Below are 15,713 nucleotides of genomic sequence, written 5' to 3'. Positions count from 1 at the left end.
CCTCGACTTTGACCTGGCTGGACCACCCTCACAGGAATGGAGGGTAATAAAGTCCTCTGGCTGACTCAAGTCTGAGTTTAAGCTAAGCAGATATAATCAATCACCTGAAATTAAGTGATGTGGTTTTGTGATGTGGGCATTTACTGGGGACTGAGCTGAGATCACCAAACACCATTCATTTGTGTCTTTAGGGCTGTCTCGGAGTAGGATCAAGGGTATTTTAACTAGTACTTCAGGAACTATTTAGCAGATTCAGAGTACAGAGATATGATCTTACAGCAAGAAAGAAAGAAGGAAAGAAAGAAGGAAGGAAAGAAGAAAGGAAGGAAGGAAGGAAGGAAGGAAGGAAGGAAGGAAGGAAGGAAAGAAGGAAGGAAGGAAGGAAGGAAGGAAAGAAGGAGAGAAAGAGGGGTGGGGGAGGGAGGGAGGAAAAAAAGAAGAAAACAAGATTTCCAATTAACAAGGATAGACTTATCGTAAACAAGGAATAAACAAAGAACTAAAATCTCCTTCAGGAAATATTACCTTTCTTAATTCATCTCAGACTTTGACTGTATTAAACTCATTAACAGCACACATTTCTCTATGACAACCAGTACGTCTTTGCTAGCCAAAATATTTCATTTGGTAAAATCAATTTTGGAATATTAGACAATAATCATGCTTTGTTTTCAGGATGTTATTTCAAAAGTCTTGCCTCTTCTCCCCCCACTCATTTTTCCCAAAGTATTTTAGTGCTTCTGAAGATCAAGATTCTCTTGGACTGTTTTAAATGACCCTGTCTCCTAAATTCCAATCCCACTCTGACCTTTCCCTTTTTAACTTTACCCCTGGAATCCACACGTTTTTTTAAACAGGAAAAAAAGAAAAAAAAGAAAGAAAGAAGCAGAAGAACTCCTGTAACCATGCAAAGCAAAACGACATGTAGCACTCCAGTCAACCCAGTAGGAATCAGGGTTGTTTGGTGTGTACTGAGGTTTGGAACATCCTGTGGGATGATTGTCCCTGATGAATGTACAGTCTGGCTTGGACAATAGAACTGAAACAACATTAACCTGTTTCTTTCTGACTGAAGTCCACATACTACACTAGCAAATGATTTAGCTGGAGACCATGTGTTAAGATATTTTAGAAGCTAAGGGGTGTACATGGTAATTGGGATTGGATGTCCTTTTCTCTAAACGAGATGGTGAGTGCCTTTAGAGATTGTATCTGAGATGTTTTATAAACTTGCCACCAAACCTATGGTACTGGTAAACACTATGTAGTAGTCACTTGGTGGATATGAATGAGCTGATGAGGTTTATTCCTTTTGGACTATTACTCTCAATTGACAGCTTGAATCTTAACTAAGTCTGAGTTCCTATTTATGCCATTTGGGAGCACTTGTAAAGCTACACAACATGGTGGGTTTTTGAATCAAATACTCTACCATCTTGAAGAGGATAAATAACTTCTGGGTGCTAGTGATAGAAAATGAGGATAGATTTCTCTAGATAACACCCTAGAAAGGTATATAGTAGACAATACAGATCCTGCCTCAGTAAAGTGAGGAATCCAAAGCAGCACGAGTAATTGGCTCTTGGTTACAAAATAATCAGAATTTTTCATTGAGACTTCTTGGATTGTTTCATGAAAAATATATTATTTCTCCGAGAAGACTTCCAGAATGTTGCTTCCCCAGCTTGGTTGACTTTATGGAGTGCTTTCCGCTGGAGCTCGAGCAAAGTCATCTCGGACACCTGTTCATGAAGTGTTTGAAATAAAAAAAGGCTATAAACAACCTCTCCAAAATCCTGAAACTTGCCTTTGTATGTCACTCTAAGGTATTCCATTCAGTTATGCTCCCACTGGAAGTATTGTCTTTGTCTTAAATGATCCTCCCCTTCTACCCTTCTAATTCTCTTTCCAAACCGTCCTTTTCCAAGGGAGGTTAGGTTCTAAGCTAAATAAATAAACAAACAAGCAAATAAATAAGAATTTTATTACATAGAGATTGGTGGTTGATTTATATTTTCTAGTGTTACTGTTATTAAAATGAGGAGGTTATCAATATTATTAGAGTATTTGAAGGGGGATTTTTTAATGAGTGGACTTTTCCCAAAGCCCTTTTCCTATTCTAGACCTGTGTCTTCCTCTCTTCCCTAGCATTGAATAAGCAACTTCTTTAAATGAGTCTTCTGAAAAGAGGTCAACTAATTATGACAGATTATTTTATTCAGATTTGGCATGTTAAAAGAAAAAACTATTTTGAAATGTTTACTGATTTATACTTTCCACTTATTTGTAAATCCACTTTATATGTTTTATTATGTATTTAGACTTATTTTTTAAGTAACATTTGGGATTTAGAATATATTTCATGATATAATTTAATAAACTCAAAAAGCTGAGTGAAATCAGAGGATTCTAATTGACTCTGTGACTTAAACATTCCACTACCCTGGGCCTCAGTAATCTCATTTTTTAGTTATTTTAGGAGAAAAACTAAGTCATCTCAAAAGTCTCTTCATAGCTTCTCATTTCCTTGGTCCAGATGAGATTCATCAAATGAGACCATGGTGGTGAAGTGTGAATCAGGCTTTAATAATTTCAATTCTGTTTTGGCTACTTTATCACGCCCTAATGTTAATTTCCCCTTGTATATGAGTTAACCTGAGCAAAACTGTGAAAAATATATAAACCCTTCCTGTAAGTGTTAACATTGATAGTGATGAAGTAAATACACCTAGCTATTAAATGTGATAGTTTTTCTTCCATACAAGTATCTCAATGTAGAGCCCGTTTTTTTGTTTTTTCTCTTTTGGTTTTTCCTCTTTAATGTTTAAATAGTGTGTGTTGCTTTCAATAGAATACACAGCTAATTCAGTGTCATTTCTGGAAAAATAGTGTAATATAACCTTTCCCTGTTTCCCTGTGTTTCCATTGGAAATAACTTTCATTAAAGTCACTCACAGTTTCATTTATACACACACACGTGCGCGCACGCGCACACACACACACACACACACACACATAATACATGTGCATAGCCTCCTGATTTGGAAATTACCAGAATGCAATTAAGGGACAAACAATTCTGCTTTCTAAATATTAATACAGAAATACTGTTTAATGTAATCTAGGCTAAAGCAACAAATATTAAAGGAATTGAGATGTTTTCTATTAGTCCTGATAAAACAAGGTTATCAAAACATGCTTACCACTTAATTAGGTTTGTAAAACATTATAAAAGGAAGTATGGATTAACATTTCCTCTATTTGACATTACTACCCAGTTTTCAACATAGCGATTCTCAAAATGGCACTTAAGGTTTTGTATGCTATTACTCTTTTCAAAAAATAAAACCTTCCAAAATAAAATTTTAAACAATACAATACACCTGTGATTATTAGAAATATCTTCATGCATTTGCACATTCATTATTTACTGAATACCTACTAAGTGCAGAGCAGTGGATAAGGTACTGAGAATGCAGCAGCCTACTGACCATATAGTATCAGTTTTCATGGAATTTACATGTAAGGAAAGGGAGAAAAACATACAACTCTGTGAATAGGCTCTTTGACAGTTAAGTATAAAAATATTGGTTGGCTATTATAAGAGTGAAATCATTCAACTGAAATTATTAGCAATTTACCCACAAATCCAACAAATGATATTTGCTCAAATTGCTTCTTAATATTTGCTGTTTCAATCTGTAGGCTGCTAACTTTAAACTCAAATTTTAATCTTATGATACAGATGGACAGATGGATGGATGGATGGATGGGTAGACAATCATGTTTGCTCTGGCTTATCAGTGCTTTTTATACAGATTATTAACCCCTCTGAATCCCATAATTCTTGGGACAACTTTGTTCTAGAAATAATGAAAAATGTCACTAAGTATTTTTAGATAGAAATAAATAAATGTACTGAATTTTTGGAAAATCCTACAGTTAAGTCTGGGTAAGAAATAATTGTATTCTATCATCCCCTTTGAAATGAAGATGAGATTTCTATACTTCACAGGACTGATTTGCAAATTAATTTGTTCAAGTCCTTAAAGTGTCCTTAAAATTAAAATTACTATATTGATCTAGCTACAACATTGTTATGAACTTTACTTAAAACCTACCTTTTTCATTAGGCTTTGTAAATTTGAAGTGAAACTCCATTTCACTATTGAAATAAAGTATTTTCATTTTTTTCTGAATTTGTGCTGTCTGTTATGCCACAACTGTACATTGTTATTCTAGAAATTACAGGAGGCAGACTACTTATAGGGGTTTAAGATACAGAATATAATATTTGCTTTAAAAAGCATGAAGGCCTGGAGCTGTGGTGGCTCAATCAGTTAGCATGCAGTACTTATAAAACGCATGATGGCTAATTAACTTTCTAACTTCTAAGTGCTTTGTCAAGTTTCAGAAGCACTGAAAGTGCTTTATGTTGATTTTTAAAAGTCACTAGACCTAGTGTTGCCATACACTTTTATTGGTGATCCAATACCAGCAGGCAGAAACAAAGAATAATTTGTACGTTCAACAGTTGAGAAGGTTTTCCCTAACGCTTTGGATACCCACGTAAGTCACTTTCAGTAGTCCTGTTCTTGAGAGGCAAAAATCTTTGTTGTTTAAGGTATGCTTTCTATGTGACAATAAATGAGTGTGTAAATGCATAAAATAAATACTTAATAAATGTATTAATCTATTAATATTTTATCTATCCTTTGATAGCTCCGGACTTCGGTAGAATATTCTGTAGCGGAAAGGTCATTCTCACATCACAACTCCCTTACAGCATAACCTAGTACATAGGTTTATTGGCTTGCAAAATATGCAACATTGTAAAGTGAGTGAATTTATTCATTAGTACCCATGTTGTAGTTACAGATGCCTCTTCCCATGTATATTTCATAGACATGTAATGTGTCTAGCAAACATGTTTCATTTTCCTCATCCTTCCAAAATTTACCTATCTTCTTTCCCATTCTTTCAAGGTTCTGTTCTCCACCTGATAAGACTGAGGTTATTAAATTACCCGATATAAGCCAAGATGATGGTGTGTAAGAGTGTTGCTATTGTTCCCAGTTCATGTATTTGTATTTTTTTAAACAGGAAACAATGCAGAATGTATCCCAAAATAAAGAAATGACTCAAATACTGTAGTATAAGCAAGTCAGGAAAAGGTGTTTAGAAGTTTGAAAATCTAAGACAAATACTGCAATTTAAAAATAGGTGCCTAATAATATTTCTGACGAGGGAGGAAACGAGGTAGGCACAGCAGATGGGCTGATTCTTTCTAGTGTGCTGTCCTGTACAGAAGTGGTAAAGTCAGGCAACAATGTTTTGGGAAAAAAGAGAAAATAATGAACTGGAATTTTGAACTTAAATAATTTGAACTTAAATAATGAACTTAAGCTTTTAGAAAAAGAACAAGAGAATTCTAAAGAAAAAGGACATATCTACAAAAAAAAAGTGGGAAGGAGAGCAGTGGGAACCTAGTGGAATAAATGAATATCAACCTAAACTAGTAAATATGTAGACTGATAGGCAGGAAACAGATAAAAAGATCAATAGATAAAAATTTATTCACAGTTAGGGGCACCTGGGTGGCTCGGTTAAGCCTCTGACTTCTCAGGTCATGATTTCACGTCTCCTGGGTTCAAGGCCTGCATCAGGCTCTGTGCTGACAGCTTAGAGCCTGGAGCCTGCTTGAGATCCTGTGTCTCCCTGTCTCTCAGCCCCTCCCCTTCTCACACTCTCTCTCTCTCTCTCTCACAAATAAATAAACATTAAAAAAAAGTTAAAAAAAGAGGTGCCTGGGTGGCTCAGTCGGTTAAGCGTCCAACTTCGGCTCAGGTCATGATCTCACGGTTCGTGGGTTAGAGCCCCGCATCGGGCTCTGTGCTGACAGTTCAGAGCCTGGAGCCTGCTTCAGATGCTGTGTCTCCCTCTCTCTCTGCCCCTCCCCCGCTCACACTCTGTCTCCCTCTGTCTCAAAAATAAATAAACATTAAAAAAAATTAATAAAAAAACTCAGGTAGTGATACCTGTAACTAACATAAAATTTAAAATAAGTTAGATATGAGAGAAAATGTAATATTTATAATGCAGTGATAAATATTAGAAAGTTCCCTACAATTTGGAAAATTATATGCTGATAAATTTAAAAACTTCAAAATTTTAAATAATTTTTAGATATGTTTATTTATTTTGAGAGAGACAGTAAGCAGAGTAGGGGCAGAGAAAGAGAGAGGAGAGAGAGAATCCCAAGCAGGCTCTGCACTGTCAGCACAGAGCCTGATGTGGGGCTCAAACCCGCTAACTGCAAGATTATGACCCAAGCCAAAATCAAGAGTCTGACACTTAACCAACTGAACCACACAGGTGCCCTAAAAACTTCAATAACTTTCTAAAAATAAATGCATTCCATTGTTGCTTTAGATGTAGAAACTTGCAAAAATGCATCTGCAGTTATTTCTAAATGAGGTCACTTGTGAAGTCAAGAAAACAGATGATTATAATGCTTAAAAATTTTTTCCAGCCAGTAGGAAATGAAGGAAAACTACTCTGATTCATTTCACTGAGCAAATTTTACCTTTTATTATATATTATATAAGACATATATAATGTATATATTATCTATCTAGCTAATATAGATAGTTATATACAAATCTAGCATATATCTATTTGTATATGTACATATACATATGGATACATATGTATATATATGTATCCATATGTACATATACATATATGTGTGTCTCTATTTTAAAGTTATAATATAGAAAAATAATAATTAAAACTCTAAAAATGGTATATGAAATATTTTATAAAATAATTTGCCACAAGTCAGGAAACTCAATTCTAGATTTTTAAGGATGGTTTGCTACTTGTAACATAGTAATTTAAAAAAAAAAAAACATGTGTGAGATACAATGTTATCATCATATAAGTTTTAAAGGACAATTGATGCTAAATTCAATTATTCCTATTTTTTTTTTTTTTGTGATGGCAAGTATTTCAAATTTGTTTTCAACATTTTATTTTATAGTAAGTTTTGTGTACAGGTTCATTACCTGTGACCCATGGCTGAATGTCATGGTATCTGTGAACTGGCTGTTAAAAATAAAAGCAGAAGAGAGAATTCTTTTTTTCTTAAATACACCTCTTGTTGTTTAGAAAATTGTCTTTCAAAAACAGTTCATGTCATGTTATACAAATAAGGTTTTGCTGTTTCCTTTCAAAGAAATGTAAGGTAGCATGAGAACCATTGTATATAGCCAGGTAACACACAATCACTGTCTCTGTTTTGATATTGAGAATATTTTCCTATAATAGAAATAAAATAAAACACGCATTACCACTAATCATCAACCTCTAGTATTTGTTTAAAGTTACCTAACTTAAGTTGGGGGCGCCTGGGTGGCTCAGTCGGTTAAGCCTCCCGACTTCAGCTCAGGTCGTGATCTCACAGTCTTGTGAGTTCGAGCCCCACCTTGGGCTCTGTGCAGACAGCTCAGAGCCTGGAGTCTGCTTCAGAGTCTGTGTCTCCCTCTCTCTCTTCCCCTCCCCTGCTCATGCTCTGTCTCTCTCTGTCTCAAAAATAAAAACATTGAAAAAAAAAAATAAAATTACCTAACTTAAGTTGGAAAATGTCAAAAAAAAGATAATACTAAATTCTTATGTCCTTAGCTTGCATTACTAAACACAAAGGAACCAAAATTGCCAATGCTACTTGTAAGACAAATAACGTTTGGAAATTCAAAAAGAGTAATTTAACTCTGTCCATGAGAAGCTGTGGATTTTTTAGGTGGAAGAGAAGACTTTACTAATAGAGGCCGAAATGGGATTTATTCCATTAAAGGGCTCCCATCCTAGAGTTTTGTTGCAAGGTTGTTTATTTACTAATTGAGCAAAAGAAGTACTTCATGACTGAAAAGTCATTCCAGGTCCCCTCGAAACAATCTCTCTGGTCTGCTGCTTAAAATAAGGTGACTTCTGTGAGTTATCTAGTAGTGTATTTAAAAAAAATCATCCATAATTTAGTGACTTAAAACTTCTAACGTGTGTTGCTTGTGGATCTACAGGATCACTGGTTGGGTGATGGTGCTGATGTGGGTTGAACTAAGCTCGTCTCAGCTGGGCTTTGCCACATGTCTCCCGTCTGCTGGCGGCTCAGCTAGTACTGGGATAGACTAAGATGGGTTTGCTGACACGTGTCTGGAAGCAGTCCAGCTGTTGGCTGGGGCGATGGGGGTAAATGGGCCACGTATCTCTCATGACCCAGCAGGCTAGCCAGAACTCATGCAGCAGCAGGGTTTGAAGAGCAAAAACAAAGGTCCCAAGGGACAAGTGCTTTTCAAACCTCTGTTTGCTTAGCTAATCCCTTTGGCCAGAACAAGTCTCACAGCTAATCCAGATTCAGGGAATAGGAGATAGATTTTGTTTCCTTATGGAAGTGGGGAGAATTATGGATATTTTCATAATCGACGATAATACCAAAGCGACACCTCTGTCAAATGGCTCCATCTACCTGCAGCTGCCTTTTATATTTTGAAGCAGGAAGGTTATGGAGTAATTGATTGCAATTCCATTTCTCATCAGCAGCTGCAATCCCTCTGTTTGGCCAGGACCCCGTTTTCGTAGGCTGTGTAGATGCAAGGTTAACCAAATAAGAATTTCAATTTTTATAATTATTTTATGTTAACAGCAGATTATTTGCTTCACAAATATAAGTCTAAAATTACTTTGATTAAATGTAAAGCTCCTTTTTTTTTCCAGAACAAAGAAGTCATTCTTCAATAGGGAGAAATTATTTAGGTTCACTTACTTGGCAGATATGTTTGCCTATATGGGAGAGACCCATTTTAAGACCTTACGACCCTATCATTAACATCATCGACATGACTGATGAGCTACAAGCTATTTTGGAAAAGCTTCTTCGCTTGGCCTTTTTTACGTAGAATAAGGTATTTCTGATATAAGTAAAGCACTATCCATTTATTGGCAAGCAGAAATGTCATATAAGTAGAAACACCAGAAAATTTTGAAATTTACTTCTGCTCAAACAACCTTAACGTTGAATCTTGAATTCGAATTCTGTGTCCTATGATGTGTCAGTGTAGTAGAATGTATCCGTGATTTTTGTCACTAACCTGAGGCAAAGGAAGTATTCAATTCAGAGTTTTGAAGAAATACGATACTTGACGTGTGGTGTTGGATGGAAGCAGACATTCTTCATTTTGTAGATTCTATATCCCTTCCTTATTGGAACTGCCCCAACCCTAGGAGGCTAAGATTAGATGATTTGCCTTTAGTAGCACAGAGGTAGGGACTTCTCGCACTTCCTAGTAAGGGTACTACTTCCTCTTGGAGATACTCATCATCATATAACTCAAGGAGGGGGGTGAAGGGAATAAAGCATAAAAGCTAGAAAAATATAGCATAACATCCATTGCTTATAGGATGAAAAAATATTTGTTGAGCTTGAACGTTAAAACAAAAGAAAATATCATATTGGTCATTACTAATATAGGTACTTAAACTTCCGGTCATCAAATAGAAGCATGGCTAAAATTAATAGCGAACATAAAAATATAAAACATACTTGAAACAAATTAGAGAATATCATAACAAGTCTTAAAATAAAAGTAACTACAAAAAATGCTAAGAAGGTACTGAAATTCCAGTAAATGCCAAAAAATTCACACACACAAAAGTAGCTAACGAACATATGAAAAATGTTCAGCTTGATATTAATGAACAAATGTTACATGAAAATGAAATTCTTCCCTCTGTTTATCAAGCCAGAAAAAGCCAAATCAATTCTGTGCACTATAAAGAAGATAGAATCAGATGGGCAAAAGACTGAAGGTACTAACATCACTTTTCTGTAAAGCAGAGAAGTGTTTGTACTCTTCAGTAATTTTATTTCAAAAATCTAAGCTAAGGTAAAAAAAAAAAAAAACTTAGGGGAAAGTTAGAGTTGGCATAATGATGTTTCTTATAGCAATACTTCTCTTGAAAAAAAACCATAATGGTCAACATTAGGTGACTGATAAGGTAAATTATAGTGTCTGTATGATAGGATATTATAAGCCCTAAATGTACATTTAAAGAAGTAAATATTGAACTGAAAAATTAATAAATATTTAATGTTTTCTGAGTCCTTAGTTCCAGCTCTAACAAAGTGTCATTCAGTGCAAGTGATAATCTGTCGATGTTAGTAGGTTGAGCTTCGACCATTGCCTCACCTTCTTCCATTTCTTGATAAGCTATCACTTGGAATAGCAGAAATAATATTACAGGGACAACTGGAAGTAGTCAACTCATCCAATTGGCTTTTGTTCCCTTGATCATGTTCTTAAAAACCAAACATTACAAAAGCACCCAACATAAACCCCTTCTCTGTTGCTCTTGATACTACCTTGAAAGGAAAGAAAAACCAGGAGTTGCCGACAGAGCTCAATCAGAATAAATAATTCACTCAAAAAGGATACTATGTTATGCACCGAATGTCACTATAAATGTAGGTAACTGGGCAAGCAATATAGTCTATGACAGTAGAAAATATACTACATTGCTTCCAAATGGGTGGTAACCATGCTCTCTAGTAAAATAAATATCTGTGGCAAATGACACATACCTATTTAATGACACTTTGAGTTCACGTGAAGTTTGGCAGTGTAATAAAAGTCTTATCTCTTGCTTTCACTGTTATTGCACAGATTTAAACTGCTGTCTCAGAGGCAGTTTTACTATCTTTTTCAATCTACCCCATAAAAGTGAGACTTGATTTGCTTAGCATGAGAACAGATCAATAAAAGCTAAGTTATACAGCGGATTAGATCACTAACTTGGAGATCAAAGATGTTAAATACAACTTGTATAGAAAAAGTAGATCAAAAGTTGAGCTCAGACACACGGTACATATTTGTGGAACTCAAAATAGCCTTTATACCAACAATTTCCCTCAGGTTTTGTCATGGTCATTTCGTGTTGCAGTAGTTTGCACACAGCTGACATTTTAAATATACATAATATATGCGTGTTTGAAAGTATTATTTTGCACTACATTTCTGAATTATTCCTCTTAAACAAAAGGTGCAAGAAAATGGTGTTCATCAAAAGCTCATTTTATAAATAACTTACTAATGCTATTAACTTTTTAAGTTAGATTTTATTATGGAAAACAAATAGCATGTTATAGAAATGTGAGTCATGACTATTATTCTTACCTTCTAATTTTTATTTTGTAGTAAGTCTATACCAAATTTTTTTCTGAAAATTAAGAAGCGTGGCCTGTAGTTTGTAGTTGTGATTTTGTCGAATCGCTCTATCAAATACTTATTTAAATAATTTAAGAAATTAAAAATTGTATTTCACCTTGCCATTCTTTCCCCATCACATTTGACCCCATTAAGAATATGTATAAATTCACGTGTGATACATTCCTGTACAGGCTTTTTACCACATGGGGAGAAACAGGTAAATAATATCAATAAAACAGGACAAAAGAATCATATGACCACCACAACAAAATCCTCAAGTGATAGCCTTCCAATGTGAAAGTATAATGTTATTAAAAATTTCCACCATGACATATTATTCGTAGTCCTTTAGACCAAGCCTGTTTCATAATGTCATTTGCATAAAACCTCATAGTTTATCTCAAGGGAACCTGTTCACGACTGCTGCTTTTGTACCAAATATGTTGCCCAGGTCTTTCTTCTCTTCAGCATCATCTGCAACTTACATCCTGCAGTTCATGGGCGAAAGAGGCCCGATTGCCCCAGAAAGTTCACTTCTCATCCACATGTTCTCAAATTCCCCACTGCCTTTGACACACTCATTCAGCATTCTGATGTGCTGTGTTCAGTGTTCCTCCAAGATCTGTTCTCGAAATGCAAGAAACATTTTATAAAAAAAGGAAAGAAGAAAATAAGTATTTTCCATAATCACATGGCCCCCAAATAATGATTTTTAACATATTAGTAAATACCTATGTTTTCGTGCATATGTTTGTTTTCGTGCATATTTTATTTTCAAAATAACAGTGCAGCTTTTTTTTTTCACATTTAACTGAAATGACAAGATATTTAACATGGATCGTATATATTACATACATCTATAAAAAGTTGTTTACACATGTTAAACGTATGGGTATTTTAGCACTGCCAAATGTATACTGTTCTTTTTTTAAAAAATAATTATAAAGAAAAATAGCTGGTAAATCACCACAAATATTCATTACTCACCCAAACGCCTTTTTGTTTGCAAAAATTGCCAATTATGTGCAAGAATATTTAGGACCATGATAATTTCTAGCAAAATGATGATTAATAAAGAAAATTATTCCCCTTTTGAAATGTGCAGACTTTAATTATACAGTGGTTTCAGGAAAAATGTGGGAATGACAATATTTTAAAAATAAATTAATAGTGAAACTTTTAATTGCAACGAGTCAATTGAGTTGTAGCCCTTTAGTCCTATGTGGCCTTTGGAGGTTGGAAATCTGATAGGGTTGATCATATTCATCTAGGAGACAATATAATAAAAAAAATCTGATACCAGTAGATTAGGATTTGATTATTTTTGCTTCATGTATTAAGCCAACTATGAGTTGTTTTCACTAGCATTAACTTTTTAAAAAGTACTTTATGTGTTTTTATATATATTATGTAGGTGTTTTTATGTAAATCATAGTTTAACTTGTGTTGTTGACTTTTGCACATAGATATCCTAAAGTTCTTAGAAAAGGTCATCCAGAAATGTGAGGAAATTATTATTGTGATAATTATTAAAAATAAAAGAACTCTGTATTTTTGTTTAGTTCTCTCTTGAAGCAACTTATGGTTTTAGTTGTTTGGAGTATATACATTTAGACTTTTAATGCTTGCATTAAAATCTGAGGTGCACCAAATACTCATTGTTTCAGTAAAGTCAATCTACTTTACTGAGGAGGAGATCCATCTTTAAGAAAAGGAAACACAACACCAGGAGGAAGAAACACCCAAGATTAATCTTTTTTTCCCTTATGTGAACCAGGTGTAAGTGGCTGATCTTGGAATAGACTCTGACAAGCGGTGGTCATGATGCCAAGTTGTGGTTGTTTCACACAAAATTTTATAGTAAATGTTACTGTAGAGATGGTGTGTGAAATTCTAAGAATTGTTAGTTATTTTTACATTAAAAAAAATCACAAACCACCTTCGCATGGAGCAAACACTGTTAACTTATGTGATCAAAATCCCTTTCCATCCTCAATTTCTTTTGTATTTTTCCTCTTTATTACAATGTAATTTGGTTTGTTATTGTCCACAAAAGAGTCAATTTGATAATATAACTCATTTCCCTCCTTGTATGCTTATTAATAATCCCTGACTTTAGTATTTTGGGAGGAAAATCCCTATAACCAAATACATATATAGATGTATTATGTTACGAAAAAAGCTTTATTTGTATGAGTCAGAGATGTTAGTCCTTTCTTTGTACTAATGATTGGCATGGACGTGACGAATATATTTCCTGGGCACAATCTATCATTCTGAATCTAAAGATGTTTGAGAGTGGTATAGAGGGTGGTCATCCTGATGTGATTGCAGAAGGGAGCCAGTTTCACAAAAGGACTGATTGTTAAGAATGAAGACCTCAGGAACAAAGGCAATATGCAGAGGTTGCCGAAGACATTGCATTATCAGAAAAAATCAGAGTTAAATTCTGGTTTTGACTCTGCAAACTATGCATGCCAAGTAATTTTGAAAATTCCTTTCAGTTTGGAATTGGAGTAAGACAAATGACATAAATTTCCATTATGTTAGGAATATTTTAATATTTACTTTAAGGACAAGTGAAAGGTGGGAGTTAAACAGCTAAAGCTGTTCAGGAGGAAGAACATCTTTGCTTTAATTATCTGAGTGTTTCATTACATCATCTGGATTTTTATTATATTTTCTTTGTCTTTTGTCATATTTTGATCTAATTTTAGTTACATAATAATTTTAGTTATTATGGTGTTGTAGAATGAGGAATGCAAGAGTGCATATGATTTCTTTCTCTGGACACTTTCATTCTTAGCCCTGAAAGAAAACTTTCCTATGTTCTTTACACTTAAACAGATTGGATAAGGGTACTATGCAATCTGAAGTTGAAGGACTCATATTTAAAATCCTTACATAGGGGTGCCTGGGCAGCTCAGTCGATTAAGTGCCAGACTCTTGATTTCAGCTCAGGTCATGATCTCCCAGTTTGTGGGTTTGAGTCTCGCGTCTGGCTCTGCACTGACAGTGTGGAGCCTGCTTGAGATTCACACGCTCTCTCTCTTTCTCTGTCCCTCTCCCATTCTCTCTCTCTCTCTTTCTCAAAATAAATAAACAAAATAAAAAAAATTAAGTTAAATCCTTAAATAAAATTTACTATGTGATTGACAAGCTATGCATTACAATACATGTTGCAGATCTTATCCATTCTTAATTGTATCTCTACACGAAATGTAGGATAAGCATACCTTTGCTGTTATAGATAGATAAATGACAGAGAATCAGAGATGGAAAACTTAATTACATTTTTAATTTTTTAAAGTTTAGGATAAGTAGAAATAGTGTTTCCAGGTCACAAAGCAAGATCATGGCCACAAAGATTAATCTGGCTTTGCTTTGTTTTGTTTTTTGACACAGCTTGCTATTTCGTACTTAGGATAAAGTCAGTTATTTCTATGTTATCTGTGTTCACAATTGGCCAATAGAACATTCTGTCATATTTAATTCTGATAGCTTTGACTTCTGGATACAAACATAATATTAGGTAAAAATTTCCTGCTCTGATTTTAAAGGTATAGCCACATTTGGTGGGTGATTCCTAACATGAAAGACATAAAGAAAATGTCAGATGAATACTCATTAACATTTTATTAATTGTTCATAATTTTATAAGAAAAATCCCTAATGAGCATGTAATCTATCTTAAAATATGACAATTATTTTTTGACAAATAATTTTTGTAATAAAAAAACGCCCATGAGGGGCAACTGAGTGGCTCAGTCAGTTGAGCCTCTGACTTCGGCTCAGGTCATGATCTCACGGGTCATGAGTTTGAGCCCCACATTGGGCTCACTACTATCAGCACAGAGCCCTCTTTGGATCCTCTGTCACTCTGTCTCTCTGACTCTCCCCTGCTCATGCTCTCTCAAAAGTAAATAAACATTAAAAAAAAAACACCCATGAAATAATAAAAAAAAGCATGAGCATATTAATTTAGCATGTCTGGACTTAGAATAAATATATACTTAGTCTATAATCATTAACAAGCCAGACATCGTGTGCTCTGGCAGATACCAACACATTAGAACCCATCCCCATATATGTTTTTATTCTTTAATCATTTTCAGAATTATGAGGGTTAAGAATCTATAGCCTAAGTCTAGAGCTTAAGAAGACAAATTGTAGGTAAAGCAAGGATCCTTGGAATGCATAAAGAAGGATGGAGGAGAGAATGTCTGGACTTTCAATATGCTTTTGAGCACTCTGTAGGAAGTAACGGGGGCACAGAGTCCTAATAGGCAAAGTTAAAACCATGAGTTTGATGAAATGGGCTTCAGAAATGAAGACTACCCATGATTGGGTCTTACCCTCCCACTCCATCTGAAACACTCAAGTTATCTGCATTCTAGGAACCTGGGGAGAAATGGGAATCAAGACAAGCAGGAAGAAACAGGTCAGATAAAA

This window comes from Panthera pardus, unplaced genomic scaffold (genome assembly GCF_024362965.1).
Source record: "Panthera pardus isolate Hobbes unplaced genomic scaffold, ASM2436296v1 HiC_scaffold_2, whole genome shotgun sequence".
Taxonomy (NCBI): Eukaryota; Metazoa; Chordata; class Mammalia; order Carnivora; family Felidae; genus Panthera; species Panthera pardus.
Note: the sequence above shows the minus strand (reverse complement) of the source record.